At 39.5% G+C, this 22,829-nt stretch overlaps 1 pseudogene; it reads left to right on the top strand.

The window, feature by feature from the left end:
• Positions 1-3,126: 3,126 nt before the first annotated feature.
• LOC131755669 (mitotic-spindle organizing protein 2-like) lies at positions 3,127-5,917 on the top strand (annotated as a pseudogene).
• Positions 5,918-22,829: the final 16,912 nt, after the last annotated feature.

Here is a 22,829-nt window from a genome sequence, read left to right as displayed (position 1 = left end):
ATGTAGCCTGTGGGCTCTGCAAGATATTTATTCTTTCAAATCATGTCACATTGCCTAAGCCAGTTTAGTTGAGCCAGCATTTATAGACCTTTCGCCTGGGGTAGACATTGTGCCAGGAGATAGAGACTCCAAAATCCTCAAAGTTCGTCCTTTTCCCTACTGCCCGACCCCCTGGAATCGAGCAATGGTATTTTGTTTGCTTAGCCATTTAAACAAAAGAGAAATGTTATGGAAAAGATGTAAAACATAAAAGTATGTTTAATGAATAATTAGAAAGCAAATGCAGGTATAATCACCCCACTAAGTCAAGAAATAATACAAACAGTAGTGTGATCACTTCCCAGAGCAAGGGATAAGACAATGCTAGCATCCCCAAAACACCTACTACTCCCTGTGACCTTTGCCAGTAACATCCCTTTTCATCTCCCCTGGAAGTAACTTCTCCTGATTTTATAGTAATTACTCCTTTATTCTTCTTTCTAGTCTTTCAGACCTTCTCCGTGTGCATCTCCTCAATAATATAGTTTAGTTTTGCCTACTTTTGAACTTTATGTAAATGCAGCCATATTGTCCATATTATTTTTTTCTTGTTTCTGTCATTAAACATTGTTACATTCATCCACATTGCTCCATGTAGTTAGTTTATCCATTGTAATTGTTCTTTACCACGATTTTACTTATCCATTCTACTGTGTTTTTTTTTAAATTAATTAATATTGGGGGGCTGCATTGGGTCTTCGTTGCTATGTGTGGGCTTTCTCTAGTTGCATTGAGAGGAGGCTACTCTTCGTTGCAGTGCAGGCGCTTCTCATTGCAGTGGCTTCTCTTGTTGTTGAGCATGGGCTCTAGGCATGCGAGCTCAGTAGTCGTGGCTCGCAGGCTCAGTAGCTGTGGAACACGGGCTTTGTTGCTCCGCAGCATGTGGGATCTTCCTGGACCAGGGCTCAAACCCATGTCCCCTGCATTGGCAGGCGGATTCTTAACTACTGCGCCACCAGGGAAGTCCCATTCTACTGTTGATGGAAATTAAAACTGGGTCCATTTTGAGGTTCTTATGAACTGTGCTTACTCTTGACATGTCCTGTGGTTCTAATATGTGTGAGTTTCAGTCTTAGGTGTATAGCCTGGGGTAGAACTGGGTGGGCGTATCTTTCACTTTATGTGTCAGACTGTTTTCAAAATTGTTGTACTAATTCACATTTGCAATGCAATGTATGAGAGTGTGCTCATTATAGAACAGTGGTGTGTGTGCTATGCTCCACATAGCATCCATCAGGGGCTGCAGAATAGGGCAGGGTAGGAGTTGGCCAAGTTCTGTGTCCCTCCCCACCCCCAGTTCACTCAGTGCAGTTTTCATGTTTTCCATATTGAACATCAGCAATCTTTTACTGGAAAAAAAGTTTGCATGACTTAAAAAGAAAGGGATTGAAAATAATTGATCTGGAAGACAAATTATATACCTAAAACATTAGAGGCTCAATAAATGTCGAATGTTGAATGATGAACAAATGAATGAATGACAAAAAACACACTGAATGAATAGATTTTCAGAAATGAAGGTTATAAGAGAATATCTAGTTCTTTCCAGCTATGGCCTTTGTTCACAGGGAGATAGGCAACAGGGAAAGGTTATGTGAAGAGCAGGGATTTGTCTTTGCTTTTATTTCTATTATCCAGTAATCCAGAGAGGAACAAAGAGAGTAGTGTGAGTTAGAGAGAAGAGAAAGAAAGAGGATAGAGACGGAGATACAGAGAAAGATGAGACGAAGGACAGAAAAGTGAAGGAAAAGGGTATTTCTTTTTCTCTACAAGTCATGCTCTCCCATTTTGCTGAGTAGGTTCCCAGAGCACAATCTGAAAACCAGGTGACCACCATGAACTCCCTTTTCTTGGTCTCATCGCAGCTCAGTTTCTCCACCTTTGAGTTATTTTGTCCTTGATGCTTCTTGGGAGCTTGCATTTGTGTTAGTCTGGAGGACCTCACCACATCCCATTGGTCTCCCCAGCTGCCCTTTGGCAAGTCATTACAACTCAAACACAGCTACAAGAACTTACTCATGACTGGGTCTCAGGGTTCATAAGGAGGCCAAGGGCCTCCAGAAACTGTCCCCACTGTTGATGTCCTTCACCGCAATTAGCTTGTAGGCTCTTTTATTTCAGACAACTCAGACAACTCATATATAAGTATGTATGCCTGCTACACACTTATATAATCCTTGATGCTATATCAACCAAAAAGGAAAACATTCAAGAATCTTGGGAGCCTTTTATTCCAAAAATGATTAACTAAAAAGAATGTGATCTTCTTAATAACATTTGTCCTCATTTTATTCAAAGTGCTTGTATAATTTAAATTCTATTGGTGATGAGAGTGGTGAGTTACCTGAAAGTAATCAATACTATCTACTTTAACTTTTTTCTTTAAGGCTCTATTTCAAGTTCTTTCACTTGTAGGTATACACATTTTCCAATTTCAATAGAGGCTTTTCTTCTCTTTAGAAAAAACTCACATAATTTTTTAAGGTTAATATTAATATGGAATTCAAACCCATTCATATGGTAATTCCATCATTCAAATTTATGACTGTAATTGAGAATCTTATATTATTTGATCTAAGGATAATCAAAATGAATAGGGCTATGGTCAGATCAAAGTGGGTTTTCAACACATGCAACACCAAAACTAAATGGGGTAATTTAATACTGCCTAATATAATATTCAATATTCATGGAGTGCTTCCCTCAATTTCCTCAGACGAAGTTATTATTCTCACTAAAGGACAAATCTGAATAAAGAAACCACCACAGATGCTATTGCATATTAGCTTTAACACCTGGAAATTCTTACCATATGTGAACCACTTTTCAAAGACATTCATTCATTCATTCTATAATCACTTGTAGAGTGCCTATTAGGCGCTGTGTTAGGCAGTGAGAATACAAAAGCAAATGAAAAGAAAACAAGAAATGATTGGTCCCTTACTGATTGTTTGGGTGGCAAAGAATTGAGAAAAGAGACCTACAGGAGAAGTGAGACAATTAAAATGACTAAATAGTGGGATACACGCTATGATTGAGGTAAATGGAAGGTAAAATGGGAATTTGGGGTAAGGAGAGCATACGGCAATGATGGGTGAGATTTGGGAAAACTTCCTAGAGCGGCCGAATCTGAAAAATAGTAAGACCCAGGCAAAGGTAGACTTCAAGGACATTCTAAACAGAAGTGGGCAGGAAATGCAAAAATCCAGAAGTAAGAAAGAGCATCTTGCGGTTCCAGAATTGCAAGGGGCTTACTATGACTAGAGATTATATGAGAGCTGGAGAATGATAAGAGATGAGGCTGGAGAGATGAGTAGACACCATATCATATCATCATAAAAGACACCTGTAGGCCATTGTAGTGGGTTGAGGAGTATTCCCCCCAAAATTCATATTTACCTGGAACCACAGAATGTGAGGGTATTTAGAAATAGAGTCTTTGCTGATGTAATTACTTAAGGATCTCAGATGAAGTCATTCTGGATTTAGGGAGGGCCCTGAATTCAGTGACTGGTGTCCTTATAAGAAGAGGAGAGGACTCAGACACACAGAAAAGAAGGCCATGTGAAGATGAAGGCAGAGTTTGGAATGATGCAGCTCAAGCCAAGGAATGCCAAAGATTGCCAGGAGTCATCAGAATCTAGAAAAAGGTGAGGAAGTATTCTTCCCAAGAGATTTCAGAGGAAGCCTGGCTGTGCCAACATCTTGATTTTGGACTTCTAGCCTCCAGAACTGTAAAAGAATAAACTTCCATGGTTTTAAGTCATGAATTTTGTGGTAATCTGTTACATCAGCCCTGGGAAACTAATATAGTCATAATAAGGAGTTTGAATTGACATACAGACACCTTGACATGTCAGGTGTCAGCCTTGACATGTTCTAGGAAAAGATTTAAGTAAAGAAGTGACGTTATCATATTGGTACTTTAAAAAGGTCACTCTGGCTGCAGTGTAGAGGATGGATGTGAAGAAAGAGAGACTGAATATAGGGACACATTGGAAGGACCTAGGAAAGGGCAGCCTTAACTAGAGAAGTGAGAGAGGGGAATGAAGAGAAGTGGCTAGATTTGGAAAATTTTAGAAAAGTAGACTTGACAGAACTTCATCATTATTTCTTAGATGTGAGGGTGTGTGAAGAGTAAAAAAGTCAAGGACTAACTCTCGACGTACAGCCTAGCTTTCCCACAACGTATTGGAAAAAGCATCTGTTCTCATCTACAGATGCAGCTAAGGCAGAGGACATAGGCAGACATCTGTGCACCACTTGAGTTGGGTAGGTTGGGGCAATCTGACTCTCTCCTGGTATGAACAGGGAAATGCTGTTGTGAGATTTCCCTGAAAGGTCATGCTGGATTGGTGTTGGTCTTAGTGAGCCATATATTAGCAGAAACATCTAGTTCACAGAGGGAGGAAACAGATGAAAGCCAAAAAAAATAAAAACTTTAAAAAAAATTCAAGTGAACTTGGGAGATAGAGATTTTGAGGAGATTTCTTTGAGACCTGATTATAATTCTTATAACTGCCTTCCATGAAATTATCCTTAAGCATATGATACATCTTCTTTTTACTTGCGATATCGAGTGGCTTTTCTGTTTTGTAATCATACTATCTCATGCCATCACATCAGATCTCTGGCATGGATCACTGGATAGATGGCAGTACCATTTATCAAGAGGGAAGGATGGGAGGAAAAACAAGTTTTGAGGAAAAATTATGAGTGCAGATTTGGACATTTTGCCTTTGTGGTGACTCTAGGACATCTAGGCAAGTCCAGTGTGGACACAGAAGACCTTATCAGAATGTTTTGGACCAGAGTTCAACTCTGGAAGCCATCTCCCGGTAAAGATTAATTGGTGCCATTTTCTTCCAGGGTAAGTGGGAAAAGAAGGTTAAGGACAGTGGGAAGTCTGACATCTGAAGGACTTCTCTATTCCAGAAAGAAAGAGGAATCTGCAGAGGAGGCTAAGAAGGAATGGCCAGAAAAGTAGAAGAATAATCAGGAAAAGTGTGAGGGTGGGGTCCAAGAAAGTGGAGAAAGGAAAGCATTATCAAGGAGGTCAAGAGCATCACATGCTGTGGTGAGTGCACTGTTCTTCAGCAAGGAAGAAACCACTGCTGACTTTGGCAAGAGGAGATTTAGGGAAGTAATGGGGGTGGAGGAAAGATTATGAGTGGAAACAGTAGATTATGTTTTCAGTGGGCTGGCTGTAATGAGAAGAAAAGACATAACAGAGGCAACTAGAAGGGAACATAGGATAAAGGGAGGTGGTGTCTGTTCGACTAAGATGGGAGAGACTTAAGCCTGTTGACAGACTGAACGAAGTCAGTTGATAGAATTGAGTGATAATTGAGAATCACTCATTAATGACTCAAGGTCTGTAAGAATGTGGGAGGGATAGATGCAATGCCTAGTTGAATAATTACCAGCTTTCACTGTAGTGAGAGGGAATGGGAATAGAGTTTTTTTAAAAGGCAAGAATGCGGGCACGCACCCTCTGCCGTCCGCAGATGGCCGCGCGGGCGTGGGGCCCGGGCCGGGGGCGCCCCCGGGGCTGGAGGCGGGCAGAAGCTGGCGCTGCGGCGGAAGAAGGTGCTGGGGGCCGAAGAGATGGAGGTGTTCAAGCTGGCGCAGGCGGCGCTATGGACCCCGACGTGTGCAAGATCCTGGCGGCCCTGCTGAAGCTGAACGTGGTGCCCCTCGCCGTCTTCCACATGCTCAGTGCATGTGCGCCGGGCAGAGGCTGGCGAGCGAGCCCCAGGACCCCGCGGCCGCGCCCCTGCCCACGCCCGGCGTGCCTGAGACCCGAGGGAAAAACAAAGGCAGCGGTGCCCTCGGCGGGCCGCCAGACTCGCAGGCAGGCTGCTCCTCCCGTTGGTAATAAACCTCTTTGAAAACCTGAAAAAAAGGCAAGACTACAAATAAATTTGTTGACGAGAGGTAAAAAGCAGAGGAATTTTTTCCTGATGATTTCTAATTTGGTTCTGTATAGTAAAATTAGGTACTAGAAGTTGAATCTGTGCAGAGGAAACGAACCAGAAAGGTAATTTGGAACTATAAATTACCTAAGAAATTCCCTACCCACCATCCAGACTAGCTCCAAATGTGAAACAAATGTGAGCACTTGGAATCACTTAGGAAGTGACCTATAGAAGGGAAAATAACTTCTGGGGTCACCAAAAATATATATAAACCTAAACTGGTTCTTTGTAAAGATAAAATACAAACACAGATGCACACACACACACCAATATATACACATACATGTGTATATACAAACCACTTTAAAGTTTGAAAAAGGAGATATGGTAGAAGTCAGAAGAGTTATTCAAGAATATTTTGTGCACTCCATGGTAATGAACTGAAAATCTAGAGGGAAGGAATTTTTTCTAGCAATATATAAATAAGTAAAAGTTTAAAAACCTCCAAATACCAATATCATAGGAAGTATTCGACAAGTTAAATCTACTGCTTAAGAAAAGGTACCAGGTCTTCCCTGGTGGTGCAGTGGTTGAGAATCTGCCTGCCGATGCAGGGGACATGGGTTCGTGCCCCGGTCCGGGAAGATCCCACATGCAGCGGAGCGGCTGGGTCGTTGAGCCTGTGCGTCCGGAGCCTGTGCTCCGCAACGGGAAAGGCCATAACAGTGAGAGGCCTGCGTACCACACACACACAAAAAAATAGAAAAGGTACCAGCCTCTCTTTTCTGTTTGAACTGTGTTTTAGGGTAACTAAATAGTTGATAAGGGAAGATTCTTCGTTGAGGAATTTTAGTTAATAAATGCAGAAGGAATGATAGAATAAGAAAGTCACCATTTTTGTAAACCCTAATGAGTGGCTCTAAGGAATGTTCATTAATGGCTGCTAAAACTATTAGGTGAAAGGCTGATGGGGAACTTTATAATGAATGGATCATGCTGACAATACTTGAATTCATGCACCAATCTCAGTGTCATTGTGAGTGGAACAACTTGACATTAAGGACAATCATGTAATATGAAGTATACCTCACCACCTATGAAGAATCCTCCACACAAAAAAATTGAGCTTAAATATAATCAAGGCTTTATCTAACTTTCAGTCTACAAAAAATGAGAAAAGAAGAACAAGTTAAGCAATACTAAAAGGAAACAATCAACCAAGTCCAGAATCTGAAATATTCTGTAGGACAAACAATCATTTATTTCAACAAATAAATGGCAGGGCAGGGCAGGAAGGGGTAGTTGAGGAGGTGAGAGGGCACTTTTATAAACTGAGAGAATCAAGAGCCAGAACAAACAAAATACAATGCTGTAGACCTTGTTTGGATTCTGATTCAAATAAACCAACTGTAAAAGGGTATTTTTAAAACAATCAGGAAATTTTTGTTAGGTATAAGGTGGCCAGGGAAAGGACGCTAGAATGGGGACTTATAGAAAAGAAAAGGAAATGGGAATAGCAGTAACAGAGGAAAATATAAAACAAAAGAAGGGCATTGATGAACTGGTAATGATAGTGTGTGATATATTGAAGAGTATGGCCAATTTGGTTCAGTACATGGGATGTCACTGTTATTCAATGACACTGCAATTCCACGTTCAGTAATTTTTTAATAGAAACAAATGTATTAGTGTAAAGGGATATATGAACAAGGATGTCTACTGTAGCAATTTTTGGTAATAGCAGAAATCAGGACTTGTACATCCATCAACACGTGAATGGTTGAATAGATTACATTCTGTCCATAAAATGGAATATTATGCAGCTATTGAGCAGACTTACTTAGAGTTACACATATGTTGATCTGGAAAGATGTCCATGAAACATTAAGTGAAAAATGCAAGCTGCAAAGTAATGGGCATGGATTATCCCATTTATTGTAAACCATACAGAAATAAGGAGAAGAAAAAATTCTAACATATGTATATTTCTGTGTCAGTCAGGGTCTAGTTGTCAGAAGAGAGAAATAATATAGTTTTATATATGATTATATGATTTTATATATGATTAAATATAAAATAATGGTGAACTTGGCACCAATTTGCTAACCAGATAACTGAAAGAGAACCTGGAGAACTCTAGGTTAGGAGGTGTGATGTCTCTGGTTCAGCAGTTGTTGGAAAACTATAAGTTGTATTCAGCTACTGTCTGGGGCCATGGCTGTGGCTGCAGGACTGAAGGGTATTGGTCAAGTGATTCTCATGGGGTCCATTAGCAAACCAGAAGGAAACAAGGTTTCTGACAGGAAGCTAGGGAGTAAAGGAGAAATGTGGTTTGCAGAGTCACAATCCCAACATCACAAAACACAGAGGGAGGTTGGAGCTGAGAGACAAGGGCTTAATAACTGATTCCATGTATTTGCACATAATTGTGTGGATATGCAGAAAAGCATTGAATGATACAAATCAACCTGTTCATATGAACAGCAGTAACCTCAGAGGTAAGAAGAGACTGGGAACTTAAAACAAAGAAAAAATAATAACTCCATGTAGTGTATGATGGATTACAGTGTGTACACACTATATGTGTAATAATAATTTTAAAAAACCCACATAACCAATGAAACATAAAAATAAAGAAAAATTAAAATTAGAAGTAGAAATACCCTGAGGTGTGCCCTGGGGAGAGAATAGCTCTGTCTCTGCACGGAGGTAGATGCCTGAGCTGTCAGTGCCCTTGGACTTGAGAGGCAGCTGCTTCAAGGGACTGATTTGCACTGTTAAACATAAAGCTAAATTTATGCTTGGATTTTAAAGTGTGCTAAACTGTGGCAACTTCTTGATGATTATTGAATCTGGATAATGGGTACATGGAGGTTCATTGTATTGTTCATTCTACGTTTGTGTAGGTTGATATTTTTTTCAAGATAAATACCAGGAAAGGAAGACTCTGATAAAAATCACGATTTATTTTACAATCATAGCCCATGAAAGGAAGAAAATAGATGTATTTTTCCTAACTCCAAGAGAATATGGAGAGTCCTTTATACTTGTTGAGTAATTACAATAAGATCAGTTACAGTTTGATGAGTTAATTCAAACTGAACTTCCTGTAACAATGAGGAAATAAAATTTCTTAAAACAAACAAGTAAAACAAGCAGCATTGTCTCAAAATTAAGGATAATATAACAGTAAACTATTGTAGTTAAAAATCAAGATGTAACTGGTGGGGACTTCTCAGGCAGTGCAGTGGTTAAGACTTCACCTTCTAATGCAGGGGGTGTAGGTTCCATCTCTCGTCGGGGAGATAAGATCCCACATGCCTTGTGGCCAAAAAACCAAGACAAAAAAACCCACAAAAAAACCCAGAAGCAATATTGTAACAAATTCAATAGAGACTTTAAAAATGGTCCATATCAAAAAACATCCTTAAAAAAAATGATGTAACTGGTGAACTTCTTAAATGCACACGAGGCAGAAATTTCATCATGATAAGAAATATAAATCTGTCAAGAAGGGACCTTTGCCCCAACCTCACTAATGTTTACATTTATAGCTGTCCTCAAAACATCTGATTGGTTAATAGAGTCTGTCTTTGATCTTAATCTCTCTAATAAGCTGCCCGATCAGCTTAATGTATTATAATCTTAAAATGTCTGTGTCAACATCTCATCTGCCCAAGGTTCCTATTATTGACATATAGGGCACCTCTGCTATAATCTGGAATTAAATTTAATCAAAGCAGAATCAATAATATCTGGATATTTTTATTTATTTACTTCCTCTGCTCTAGGTCTGTAAATTTGAGAACCTTAAGAATGCAGGAGGCGAGGATTGGAACAAGATTGCGGAGTAGAACTATGTGCTCTCACTCCCTCTCACAAGAACACCAGAATCACAACTAGCTGCTGGACAATCATCTACAGGAAGACACTGGAACTCACCAAAAAAGGTACCCCACATCCAAAGACAAAGGAGAAGCCACAATGAGATGGTATGAGGGGCGCAATCACAGTAAAATCAAATCCCATAGCTGCTGGGTGGGTGACTCACAGACTGGAGAACATTTATACCACAGAATTCCACCCACTGGAGTGAAGGTTCTGAGCCCCACTCTGGCTTCCAACCTGGGGTTCCAGCAACAGGAGGAGGAGTTTCTAGAGAATCAGACTTTGAAGCCTAGTTGGATTTGATTGCAGGACTTTGACAAGACTGGGGAAACACAGATTCCACTCTTGGAGGTCACACACAAAGTAGTGTGTGCATCAGGACCCAGGAGAAGGAGCAGTGACCCCAGGGCAGACTGAACCAGACCTACCTGCTAGTATTGGAGGGTCCCCTGCAGAGGCAGGCAGTGGCTGTGGCTCTCTGTGGGGACAAGGACACTGGCAGCAAAAGTTCTGGGAAGTACTCCTTGGTGTGAGTCCTCTCAGAGTCTGCCATTAGCCCCACCAAAGAGACCAGGTAGGCTCCAGTGTTGGGTTGCCTCGGGCCAAACAACCAACAGGGAGGGAACCCAGTCCCACCCATGAGCAGTCAAGTGGCTTAAAGTCTTACTGAGCTCTGCCCACCACAGCAACAGTCAGCTCTACCCACCACCACTCCCTCCCATCAGGAAACTTGCACAAACCTCTTAGATAGCCACATCCAACAGAGGGCAGACAGCAGAAACAAGAAGAACTACAATCCTGCAGCCTGTGGAATAAAAACCACATTCACAGAAAGACAAGATGAAAAGGTAGAGGGCTATGTACCAGATGAAAGAACAAGATAAAACCCCAGAAAAACAACTAAATGAAGTGGAGATAGGCAACCTTCCAGATAAAGAATTCAGAATAATGATAGTGAAGAAGATCCAGGACCTCAGGAAAAGAATAGAGGCAAAGATCGAGAAGATGCAAGAAATGTTTAACAAAGACCTAGAAGAAGTAAAGAATAAACAAACAGATGAACAATACAATAACTGAAATGAAAACGACACTAGAAGGAATCAATAGCAGAATAACTGAGGCAGAAGAATGGATAAGTGACCTGGAAGACAGAATGGTGGAATTCACTGCTGCAGAACAGAATAAAGAAAAAAGAATGAAAAGAAATGAAGACAGCCTAACAGACCTCTGGGACAACACTAAACGCAACAACATTCGCATTATAAGGGTCCCAGAAGGAGAAGCTAGAGAGAAAGGACCAGATAAAATATTTGAAGAGATTATAGTTGAAAACTTCCCTAACATGGGAAAGGAGATAGCCACCCAAGTCCAGGAAGCCCAGAGAGTCCTATACAGGATAAACCCAAGGAGAAACATGCTGAGACACACAGTAATCAAATTGGCAAAAATTAAAGACAAAGAAAAATTATTGAAAGCAGCAAGGGAAAAATGACAAATAACATAAAAGGGAACTCCCATAAGGTTAACAGCTGATTTCTCAGAAGAAACTCTACAAGACAGAAGGGAGTGGCATGATATACTTAAAGTGATGGAAGGGAAGAACCTACAACCAAGATTACTCTACCCAGCAAGGATCTCATTCAGATTCCATGGAGAAATCAAAAGGTTTACAGACAAGCAAAAGCTAAGAGAATTCAGCACCACCAAACCAGCTCTACAACAAATGCTAAAGGAACTTCTCTAAGTGGGAAACACAAGAAAAGAAAAGGACCTACAAAAACAAACCCAAAACAATTCAGAAAATGGTCATAGGAACATACATATCGATAACTACCTTAAACGTGAATGGATTAAATGCTCCACCCAAGAGACATAGGCTTGCTGAATGGATACAAAAACAAGACCCATCTATATGCTGTCTACAAGAGACCCATTTCAGACCTAGGGACACATACAAACTGAAAGTGAGGGGATGGAAAAAGATATTCCATGCAAATGGAAATCAAAATAAAGCTGGAGTAGCAATACTCATATCAGATAAAATAAACTTTAAAATAAAGAATGTTACAAGAGACAAGAAAGGACACTACATAATGATCAAGGGATCAATCCAAGAAGAAGATAAACAATTATAAATATATAGGCACCCAACATAGGAGCACCTCAATACATAAGGCAATTGCTAACAGCTATAAAACAGGAAATTGACAGTAACACAATAAGAGTGGGGGACTTTAACACCTCACTTACACCAATGGACAGATCATCCAAAATGCAAATAAATAAGGAAACAGAAGCTTTAAATGACACAATAGCAGATAGATTTAATTGATATTAATAGGACATTCCATCCAAAAACAGCAGATTACACTTTCTTCTCAAGTGCACATGGAACATTCTCCAGGATAGATCACATCTTGGGTCACAAATCAGGCCTCAGTAAATTTAAGAAAATTGAAATCATATCAAGCATCTTTTGTGGCCACAATGCTATGAGATTAGAAATGAATTAAAGGCAAAAAAATGTAAAAAACACAACACATGGAGGCTAAACAATACGTTACTAAATAACCAAGAGGTCACTGAAGAAATCAAAGAGGAAATCAAAAAACACCTAGAGACAAATGACAATGAAAACACAATGACCCAAAACCTATGGGATGCAGCAAAAGCAGTTCTAAGAGAGAAGTTTATACCTATACAAGCCTACCTCAAACTAGAAAAATCTCAAATAAACAATCTAACCTTACACCTGAAGGAACTAGAGAAAGAAGAACAAACAAAACGTAAAGGTTAGCAGAGGAAAGAAATCCTAAAGATCAGAGCAGAAATAAATGAAATAGAAACAAAGAAAACAATAGCAAAGATCAATAAAGCTAAAAGCTGTTTTTTTGAGAAGATAAACAAAATTCGTAAACCATTAGCCAGACTCATCAAGAAAAAAAGGGAGAAGACTCAAATCAACAGAATTAGAAATGAAAAAGGAGAAGTTACAACAGACAGTGCAGAAATACAAAGCATCCTGAGACTACTACAAGCAACTCTATGCCAATAAAATGGACAACCTGGAAGAAATGGACAAATTCTTAGAAAGGTATAACCTTCCAAGACTGAACCAGAAGAAATAGAAGAAATAGAAAATAGAAATAGAAATAGAAAATATGAACAGACCAATCACAAGTAATGAAATTGAAACTGTGATTAAAAATCTTCCAACAAACAAAAGTCCAGGACCAGATGGCTTCACAGGTGACTTCTATCAAACATTTAGAGAAGAACTAACACCCAATCTTCTCAAACTCTTCCAGAAAATTTCAGAGGAAGGAATATTCCCAAACTCATTCTACAAGGCCACCATCACCCTGATACCAAAACCAGACAAAGTTACTACAAAAAAAGAAAATTACAGACCAATATCACTGATGAATATAGATGCAAAAATCCTCAACAAAATACTAGCAAATGGAATCCAACACATTTAAAGGATCATACACCATGATCAAGTGGGATTTATCCCAGGAATGCAAGGATTCTTCAATATATGAAAATCAATCAATGTGATACACCATATTAACAAATTGAAGAATAAAAACCATATGATCATCTCAATAGATGCAGAAAAAGCTTTTGGCAAAATTCAACATGCTTTTATGATTAAAAAAAGCTCTCCAGAAAGTGGGCATAGAGGGAACCTACCTCAATATAATAAAGGCCATATATGACAAACCCACAGCAAACATCGTTCTCAATGGTGAAAAACTGAAAGCATTTCCTCTAAGATCAGGAACAAGACAAGGATGTCCACTCTCACCACTATTATTCAACATAGTTTTGGAAGTCCTAGTTGCAGCAATCAGAGAAGAAAAAGAAATAAAAGGAATACGAATTGGAAAAGAAGAAGTAAAACTGTCACTGTTTGCACATGAGATGATACTATATGTAGAGAATCCTAAAGATGCCACCAGAAAACTACTAGAGCTAATCAATGAATTTGGTAAAGTTGCAGGATACAAAATTAATGTGCAGAAATCTCTTGCATTCCTATACACTAATGATGAAAAATCTGAAAGAGAAATTAAGGAAACACTCCCATTTACCATTACAATAAAAAGAATAAAGTACCTAGGAATAAACCTACCTAGGGAGACAAAAGACCTGTATGCAGAAAACTATAAGACGCCAATGAAAGAAATAAAAGATGATACCAACAGATGGAGAGATATGCCATGTTCTTGGATTGGAAGAATCAATATTTGAAAATGACTATACTACCCATAGCAATGTACAGATTCAATGCAATCCCTATCAAATTACCAATGGCATTTTTTACGGAACTAGAGCAAAAAATCTTAAAATTTGTATGGAGACACAAAAGACCCCGAATAGCCAAAGCAGTCTTGAGGGAAAAAAACAGAGCTGGAGGAATCAGACTCCCTGACTTTAGACTATATGACAAAGCTACAGTAACCAAGACAATACAGTAGTGGCACAAAAACAGAAACATAGATCAATGGAACAAGATAGAAAGCCAAGAGATAAACCCACACACCTATGGTCAACTAATCTATGACAAAGGAGGCAAGGATATACAATGGAGAAAAGACAGTCTCTTCAATAAGTGGTGCTGGGAAAACTGGACAGCTACATGTAAAAAAATGAAATTAGAATGCTCCCTGACACCATACACAAAAATAAGCTCAAAATGGATTCGAGACCTAAATGTAAGACTGGGCACTATAAAACTCTTTGAAGAAAACATAGGAAGAACACTCTTTGACATATATCACAGCAAGATCTTTTTTGATCCACCTCCTAGACTAATGGAAATAAAAACAAAAATAAACAAATGGGACCTAGTGAAACTTGAAAGCTTTTGCCCAGCAAAGGAAACCATAAACAAGACGAAAAGACAACCCTCAGAATGGGAAAAAATATTTGCAAATGAATCAACGGAAAAAGGATTAATCTCCAAAATATATAAACAGCTCATGCAGCTCAATATTAAAAAAACAAACAACCCAATCAACAGATGGGCAGAAGACCTAAATAGACATTCCTCCAAAGAAGACATACAGATGGCCAAGAAGCACATGAAAAGCTGCTCAACATCACTAATTATTAGAGAAATGCAAATCAAAACTACAGTGAGGTATCATCTCACATCAGTTAGAATGGGCATCATCAGAAAATCTACAAACAACAAATGCTGGAGAGGGTGTGGAGAAAAGGGAACCCTCTTGCACTGTTGGTGGGAATGTAAATTGATACAGCCACTATGGAGAACAGTATGGAGGTTCCTTAAAAAACTAAAAATAAAATTACCATATGATCCAGCAATCCCACTACTGGGCATATACCCAGAGAAAACCATAATTCAAAAAGATACATGCACCCCAATGTTCATTGCAGCACTATTTACATTAGCAAGGTCATGGAAGCAACCTAAATGCCCACAGACAGATGAATGGATAAAGAAGATGTGGCACATATATACAATGGAATATTACTCAGCCATAAAAAGGAACAAAATTGGGTCATTTGTTGAGACATGGATGGATCTAGAGACTGTCATACAGAGTGAAGTAAGTCAGAAAGAGAAAAGCAAATATCGTATATTAACGCATGTATGTGGAACCTAGAAAAATGGTACAGATGAACCAGTTTTTCAGGGCAGAAATTGGGACAGATGCAGAGAACAAACGTCTGGACACCAAGGGGGGAAAGCGGCTGGGTGGTGGGGGTGGTGCTGTGCTGAATTGGGCGATTGGGATTGATATGTATACACTGATGTGTATAAAATTGATGACTAATAAGAATCTGCTGTATAAAAAAATAAATAAAATTCAAAAATTCAGAAAAAAAAAAAAAAGAGTCATGTACCACAATGTTCATTGCAGCACTATTTACAATAACCAGGACATGGAAGCAACCTAAGTGTCCATGGACTGATGAATGGATAAAGAAGATGTGGCACATATATATATACAATGGAATATTACTCAGCCATAAAAGGAAATGAAATTGAGTTATTTGTAGTGAGATGGATGGACCTAGAGTCTGTCATACAGAGTGAAGTAAGTCAGAAAGAGAATAACAAATACCGTATGCTGATACATATATATGGAATCTAAAAAAAAAAAAAAATGGTTGTGAAGAACCTAGGACCAGGACAGGAATAAAGATGCAGACGTAGAGAATGGACTTGAGGACACGGGGAGGGGGAAGGGTAAGCTGGGGCGAACTGAGAGAGTGGCATGGACATATATACACTGCCAAATGTAAAATAGATAGCTAGTGGGAAGCAGCCACATAGCATAGGGAGGTCAGCTCAGTGCTTTGTGACCACCTAGAGGGGTGGGAGGGAGACGCAAGAGGGAGGGGATATGGGGATATATGTATATGTATAGCTGATTCACTTTGTTATAAAGCAGAAACTAACATAACATTGTAAAGCAATTATACTTCAATAAAGATGTTAAAAGTAAAATGTTAGGAACAAAAAAATAGAGCATAGAAGTTTAAAGGTATATTTTCTTGGAATCTTTGTGTAGAACTAAACTGAAACACTGAGCAAGGAAGTTTGTGAAATTTGTGCATGGTTCTGACTCAATTTAAAAAAAAATGCAGGAGGCCTGGAAGAGATTAATATTATGTGAAGGAGATTGCCCCTTTTTTCAAGACTCCAGACAACTCTGGCAGGATTGTCAAGAGAGCTAGCTAGCATGGTTAAGTATCAATAATATGTGGGCCAGCAAGAAGTCAGGAAGTGGGTCCTAATCAGATTCCAGAGCCATCTCTACTTGGGTGTGGAAGGCAGACTGACCCTCTTTTGGCAGGGAAACCCTTAGGGCTTTAAGACAATTCAGAAGAAATGTGGAAACTTCAAGAAGGAGATACTAAAGTTCCTGCTAACAGTGCTTATGGACTGTGGGCTCTGCAGTGCCATGATCCCCCAAGTATGTGCAGCACCTCCAACGGAGTCCTTTTGTGAAGTGCAGTCAGTGTCCTAAGTCTGTGGAGTAGGGGAGTCAGGAAAGTGGTAGAAATTTGAAATAGCTGCCATGAGGAATGGGAAAAACAACTGATAAAGTATTCGCCAAAGAAATTTTGGGCTGTGAGGAAGAATAATCCGAGGTTGGAGAACCTTATTACATGATTTTCTCAGCAGCCCTAAAGCAATGTGAGTTCAGGGGCTGAGAGGATGGATGAATGAAGACTGGGGTATGATGGGAGGCAAGAGGACAAAGATGGTGAGCTCACTGATGAGACAGTGATTGAACTGATACAACTTGGGGTCTGGGCTGAGTAAAGAAAAGAAAGAAGACAGAAGGGTATGAAAGTTAGGGGGAAACACAGAAGGCAATACATGGCAGGGGGTGAGGAGCTTGAGTAGATCAAAGGCCAAGGGGAGGAGTAAGATACGGAAGAGCTAGAGGGTTGTGGTTAGTGAGCAATTCACCAGAGTTCAATCTATCAGAGGTGGAGCACATAGATGTACAAAGTTCCTCAGGTGTGCCCCTGGGAGGAGGTAGTTGTTATGGAATAAAGGTCGTTGAATATATCAAGGCACCGTGAAGCTAGAGTATTGGATGACTTATCCATGTGGGTGTTAACACTGATGTCAAGGAGCAAAGAGAAAGGCTCTCTGGTATGAATTTAGGAGAATACCAGATTAATAGATGACAGGCTGCTTTTACTTGGGACTGTCAGTCCCAGCCTCTGATCTCTATGCATTGCATTCTGGCATCCTGGAAAGGAATTCAAGGACACTGGTCCACTCTTCTCTGAATATTCCCCCCCGACATCTACAGCCACCTCCCCCTCACACACACACACAAACACACACAGCCTGGAGGCCTCTCTCATTCTAACTTAGCAAAGAGCAATGGAAAGGTCCTAAATATAAATCTCTCATTAAATCAGAAGAGAAAAAAGTGAAGATGACAACCGTTTATGAGGAAGATGAATGGTTTATCATATTGTTATGAGTCAAGAAATCAGGATATTTATTTCAGGTTCACTTTGTGCTTAGCTTAGAGTTTAAGTGTTAGGGCTTTGGAGTACAGCAGTCCAAAGACCAGATCTACTGCTTAAGAGCTGCGTGAGCAAAGCAAATTTCTTTACCTCCGGAAACTTCAGATTGTTGTCTTAAAATTATGATAATACCACCTACTTCATAGAGTTGCTATGAGGATTAAATGAGATGTTCCTTGTAAACTATAAACTATTTAGAAGAGTAAGTGCTCAACCCCTGCTAGGTATTATCATCCTTCTCCTTCCTTGTTCCTGAAGCATTTTTCTCATGCCCTCCTCTTTCCTCATTCCAGAAATGAAGAGAAATTCCACTTTTTTGTCAGGGAATGTGATGGATTCAGCTTATACCAACTGCAGAGTTGTTTGCTTCTCTTCCCAGCTTGTGGTTTGGTGATATTGATAGCTGAGATCCACCACAGTGGGAGTATTTACAACATGGAAATTGGCAAATACTTCAAAATAGGACTTTGGGGGGGTCTGGTTTACCAAGCACACGACTGCCATTGGGTTTCCGCTTGGGTGTTTCCCTGTCAGATCAGTAGCTAGACGGCAGGCTGATGCTCAGCTCCTAGCCTGGTTCCCAGCCTCTTTCAGGTTTTCATGTAGTAAGACTCTGCTGGCCCGAGATACCTGCTATCTTCTCCTGCCCCAGTGCCTCTATCAAGCTCTGACTGCTGGGCTCCATGTAACCTCACCATTGCCTTATCCCTCTATTTCACAGCTCTTTCCTGATGTCTCTACAGTGTTCACTTAGGGGACTACAATACCTACAGTATTATCCCAGCTCCTTCCTAGTTTTTTTCATGGAATTTAAATGTTTTTAGAGAGAAGGAAGGGAGGACTGGGAGAGAACCCTCTAGCTCTCTCAAACACAGCTCCCATATGAGGGAAGGTTGGCTGTCTAAGGTTTCTCATTTCTGCAGTCTTTTATTTCTTCCTTCAGGGGCAAAAGGATGGGCTCTTCCATTTTCCCTATTTTCCCCAGTGGCATAGAAAGGGAGAGAAACTGATTAAACTTTTCTAGGTGATTCCATCTGACTTATCCTTAGTGGAGTTTTCCCTTTGCTTCTGCCCATAGGTTAATTGTCAGTTTTTATTTTGATTTGGGTATTCATCTTCTTTCTTCTTCTTAAGTATTTTGATTGGAAGTTGGAAAAGGTTATGTCAGGATAACCTTTTTATATTGGAAATCATCCTAAGAGAAACTCAATTTTGCTTACAAAGTTGATTTCTGTTCTATTCCTTTTCAAGCCCCACCCCCATGAAGTTGTTAACAGGATTATTGTCCATTATATTTCCTTACAGAAAGTACAGATAACAAGGACAGGATCCAATTCAACTTAGAGTTTCTAGGAATTTCTTGGAATGTACCATAGTGCCCTGACTAAAAAGATTCCTTCAATATGCACAAATTAACAGAATTATGAACTCTGCCATGCAGAAGAGCTGAGGGCCAGGAAATACTCAGATATATTAAAGTATGTTTTCAAAAATTACCTTTTGACCTCAATAGATAAAACCTACATCCAAATTGAAAGTTTAAAATCCCCTCCAAGCCAATGGATTTAACAAGAAACAAAGCCCCAATTCGAGTATGTATTGCATACCGTCTCCCAAAATAATTTCTGGCAGAGAGAAAGTTCAGAAGATCTTTCTGTGCCAGAAAGACCTGTATTTTAGGACCATCCTTAGGAATGAATGTTATACAATTGGTAGTGGATATTTTCTGAATAAGAACATGGACAGAAAAGGTAGTGGGGAGGTTATCAGTGGGTTATTTAAAGGCTGCTCTTGTGCTTGGGGAGCTCTGTGGACTGCGTGCGAGTGCTGGGAAACAACAGGGGTGAGGCTCTACCCCTCTTTCCCGCTTCTCTCATCAGCTGGAGGTCTAGGAGGATGAGTAATGTAGCTTGATTTACTTTACCTGCGTGCTTCCAGGTTGCGATTAGCTGTCAAGGGGAGTCACCTCTCTCCTCTGAGTGAGTCATCAGATTGTTTTATTTCTGGAGAAGTAACGCCTTCCCTTCCACATGGGGAGAGCCAGGTGAGCGTGAATGCTGGACTTTGTTAAACAAATCAGAATCCTTTTATCTGGCAGGAGGCGCCAGCCTGGGTTCATCAGGAGCAAGGCATGCCAAAGTAACCTCATTTACTTCCTTACAAGAGTGGTAGAAGAAAGGAGAGCTTTTTATATTTATTCTTCTATTTAGTGAGATAGCTGACAAAAGACAATCATGACATCCTTATAGATGAATCCAGGAAATGTAATGTGGAAAATAATACAATGGATTATGTGGATTAGATTCTTAGCTAATTTAATAATAGTGGCCAAACATCTCTAATTAATCAATCCATGTTGGCTTAGAGGTTTGTTTATTTTTTTCTGGTGTGTGTAGTTTTATGCAGGATTCATGAATATTCATATTTTTATAAACTATCTCAATAAAGACCTAGGAGAGATACTTCCCAAATGGGCAGATGACTAAAAGCTGGAGGCACAGATTACAGGTTGGGTGATAGAATCAAGATCTCCACAGACTACGTGATAGACTCTCACAAGATAAAATTTGGCATGGATTAATGTCTACACTTAAACTTTAAAGATCAGCCTCACAAACAGAAGTTGAGGGAGACTTAGAACAGAAAAAAAAACTTCATTAAAAAAAAAAGCCAAGGGGGCTTCCCTGGTGGCGCAGTGGTTGAGAATCCGCCTGCCGATGCAGGGGACACAGGTTCGTGCCCCGGTCCGGGAAGATCCCACATGCCGCGGAGCGGCTGGGCCCGTGAGCCATGGCCGCTGAGCCTGAGCGTCCGGAGCCTGTGCTCCGCAACGGGAGAGGTCACAACAGTGAGAGGCCCACGTACTGAAAAAAAAAAAAAAAAAAAAAAAAAAAAAAAAAAAAAAAAAAAAAGCCAAGGGTTTTGGTGATTTTAACCTTATGCTACCTAATAGTTTACCACTAAGAAAAAGCAAAGTGAAATCTTAGGTCGTGTTAATAAAAGTGTAGCAAAAGAGGAATGGAGGCCAGTGTTTTCTGTAATGATCAGAACACAGTCATTCAAGCTTATTTATTACTGTGGTGCCGGTTGTCAGCAAATGGATCAGAGTTACTTCAGGAAGCTTCCAGTTTATTCAGAGGTAAGTCTGTACTTTAATAACCACAGCAGAAGACAGGAATCGAGGTATCATAAGAGAGGTATAGGTATAGGTGAATTCAGAGAAGCCAGAGATTATTTCTAGGAGCAAGGATAAAGAAACGCTTAATGCTCAGAAGGCATACATAGCTGGAGGAGAGAACATGGTCAAATCTCTTGTGTTATGTGTGAATATTATAGGGGGCTGGCCAGCAGATACTTGGTGCATGGCTTCAGAGGACCAACTTGAAGTGTCAGAAGCAAAAGGAAACTATTTGGAAATCCCGAGTGCAGAAATGGTACAGAGAATAGGTAAGTTGGGCTGAGTTTGTCAAGGGCAATAGTGTAAAAGAAAGTTTGAAAGGTAAATTGGAGTCACATAATTGTGCCTTATTAATATCAGTGGGAAGGGGTCACAGGTCTTCAAAGAGGTCCTTTCCCCTCAAACAAGGGTTGAATCTCCCAGCTTTGCTCTGTTCTCTGACCATCACAGTCTAACTCTGGATTATTATTCTCCAGCTTATGCCACTGGGGATTTGATGCCTTCTATCTGCACTCTCTCCAAAACCAACCCTAATCCATTCATGTGTTATTAATACTTGTAACAACTACACCTCATGCAGAAGTTGTTTGCATTTTACAGAATATGCACAGAAGAAGTGTAATCAAGGAAGTGAATTGAACAGCTAATCAACCATAAAGGGTAGATAGAGTAGAAAGAGAAAGATTGAGGCCGAGAAAGAGGTAATGAAGGTCAGACTTAAGGTTGTACTTATAGGAATATAGAGGAGGGAGCACTTTTAAGAAATATACATAATGACCTCTAAAGCAGGATCTTACTTACTGGGGAAAAACTACACGTTCCTGCTTGAGTTAGGAACCAGGTAAGATTGATCACCATCTGCACAACAAATTAACTCCATCGGACTTCAGCCTACATAAGCACTCAAAGTGGAAAATAATTAGAAGGTTAAAAATTGAAAAGGAATTGAAAAAGAAGAGGCAAAACTATCTTTTTTTCCAGATTATATGATAGTTTATCTGAAAAAATAAATAAAGCTCTAAAACTGAAAGCAAAGTGAAACAAAGCAATGTAACTGTATATCAAGTTGGTGCTACAGCCATAAAGAGGAAAGAATTATCTCAACTGTCTTTAGCACATAGGACTCTGACTATATATCCTTAGTGAGATATATCATAATAGTGAAAAAAAGGGCAAATAAATCTTGCACTTTACTTGGTAGCAACTTTGGTATTGCTATTGATATTACAGTTTTGAAACTAGCTCATGTACATCATAAGATAAAACAAAAAAAATTATTTTCACGTTATTAGGAACCAGTATTTTCAGTGTGAGAGAAGAGATATAAATATGAAATAAAGAAATGAAGAAAAGCTTATGTCATTCTCAGCAAACTAGGAAGGGAACATTGTCAATTTGCTAAGGCACACACCAAAACAACAACAACAGCCAGTGTTACTTTAATGGTGAACTATTTAACATTTCTCCCCTAAGTTGGGGACAAGACAATAATATCTATATTTACCACTTCTATTCACATTGTACTGAAGATCCAGTGCAGGAGACTTACTGGAGATAACACCAGTGCAATAAAACAAAAAAAAAAATAAATAAAAGGCATGCAATTGGAAAGGAAGAAGTAAAATTCTCTCTATTCACGGAGGATTTGATTGTATACTTACAAAATCCCACTGAGTCTACAGATAAATTTCTAGCATAATAAGCTGAATTAGCAAAGGTATCTGGATACAAGGTCAATAGGAAAAACATATTTTTACACATTAGCAACAATC

Source organism: Kogia breviceps, chromosome 4 (genome assembly GCF_026419965.1).
Source record: "Kogia breviceps isolate mKogBre1 chromosome 4, mKogBre1 haplotype 1, whole genome shotgun sequence".
Lineage (NCBI taxonomy): Eukaryota > Metazoa > Chordata > Mammalia > Artiodactyla > Physeteridae > Kogia > Kogia breviceps.
This window is presented reverse-complemented; position numbering and strand designations above follow the sequence as displayed.